Below are 2031 nucleotides of genomic sequence, written 5' to 3'. Positions count from 1 at the left end.
CTCCAATCTTGTACAACAATTCAATCTTTCAGTAGAACAGTAAAGAAGTGTCAACTTAATAAATATTAATGGCTAATCACACACATATATATTTTAGCCATTTCTTTTCATTATTTAGTGAACAGATAAAAAGTCCTAAATCACTGTACCTCTAAAATTATAAATTTGATCTGATAAAGTCAAATTAGTTTAATGGTATGACTTATATCTCTCTAGTCTTTCTTTTTTTTTCAATTTCATGGGGCATGAAACCATCTCAAACCTATACCAATAATTCTGTCCATTCATGACAGATATTGACTGACCTTGTGTTTGACACACAACTGGATATGTTCAACAGGGAGAAAATCCTACACCTCAATTTCAATACTCCATTTTATTCCCAGACCTTTATATGCTGTTATCAAAAGACCAAAGACCTCTAAAAGACTATGGGCAGGTTACTGAAATTCTCCAGGCTTTGGTCACTTCATTTGTAACAATGTTCTTAGAAAATTTAATTAAAAGGTGAAATTAAGTACAACAAAGCAGGTAACACAATCATTAATTCCTTTTCCTTGTTCTATTCCTAAATTGAGCCCTATCAATATTAAAGTGAATGCTTTACCTTTTGGGTCAAGCCAAGATAAAGCAATTAGGCAAGAAAGTATTCCATCACTTTTGCAAATAGTTCTATGGTGTATCCTCTTCAGATGCTCAACTTAAATCCCACGCCAGCTAAACAGAATTTCTTATCTCTTTCGAAATCCCTAACATTGTTCAAAATATTTATTTTATGCTAACTAGGGGTTGCCCTTAGTTCTCCTTTTCTAGTTGATTTTCATGGGAATAAGTTTTATTTTCACAGATAAACTATAAGATCCTTGAGATTAGGAATCTCATATCTCTACATCTATCTAATCTTTATTGATCTATCTGTCTATCTATCTATCTATCTATCTATCTATCTATCTATCTATCTATCATCTATCTATCTAGTTTTTTATAGGAAACATTGATTCAAACAGTGCCTTCTTAGAATGCAGGTAGTGGGAGGAGGCAATCAATATTTCTGAGGAACTGAATATTACTGCCACTAGTTTCACAGTCTTTTTTTCATGTATATATTAAATTCCAAATACTTAAAAATTAATGCACACTAATATCTTCCAGTACAATCAAATTCAGTGATTCATGAAATGCAATCTTCTAGTTATTACCATGTAGAATCCTCACATAACCTCAAAGGGAATAAAAAATTAAAAATACAACAAAGCCCAGTGCTGCCTAATCAGTAAACCTGATGTTAGTATCTATTTAGAGTTTTGTATTTAAAGAAACTAAATCATGGGCAATATATAAGGTTTTAGAAATTTAAAAATACTTTGTGTATCTGATGTCATATTAAATTTATATTGAATAATCACTTTTGTTGTTTCATTTATCTAGCCAATGTAGAAGTTTTTAGCAAGAAAAAAAGTCACGTTGAAAATATCAAGAAGGTTGTAGCTGTAGGCTGAGAAGGATAAATATATAAGATTGTAATTTGCTAAAAGGCACGAGTTTCAAGTATTCTCTCTTTACTTTCATTTTATATAGCCCTGGTCAATTTCACAGCCCCAACCAGTACTGAACAGGGAAATTGGAAAACTGCAGAATCGATTTGCAGAAGTGAAGTTCTATTTTCTTTTACACCTTCTTCATCAGAATTGCTATCATTCTCATGTTGTGTGGTATTATTGAGAGTAGCCTGGGTATAGCTGATAATTGCTAAAAGTCATTCTCTTGAAATGAAAGCAGAAAAAAACAAGGAGCCTTCAATTTCTCATTTTCCAAATTTGATGCTTTCATAATCCTTCATCTTTGCTAGAATTTAAATGTAAAGACTTTTTCTGCTTTAAAGCTCATTTGCACCTTACATTTATTTTTAAAATATATGTTCTCTCAAGCATGGTTCTCTCAAGCAACCATGATTATAGTGATTCTCTTTGCTTGTGATTCCTAGGTAAAAAAAAAAAAAAAAAAAAAAAAAAAAAAAAAAAAAAAAAAAAA

Source organism: Piliocolobus tephrosceles, chromosome 2 (genome assembly GCF_002776525.5).
Source record: "Piliocolobus tephrosceles isolate RC106 chromosome 2, ASM277652v3, whole genome shotgun sequence".
Lineage (NCBI taxonomy): Eukaryota > Metazoa > Chordata > Mammalia > Primates > Cercopithecidae > Piliocolobus > Piliocolobus tephrosceles.
This window is presented reverse-complemented; position numbering follows the sequence as displayed.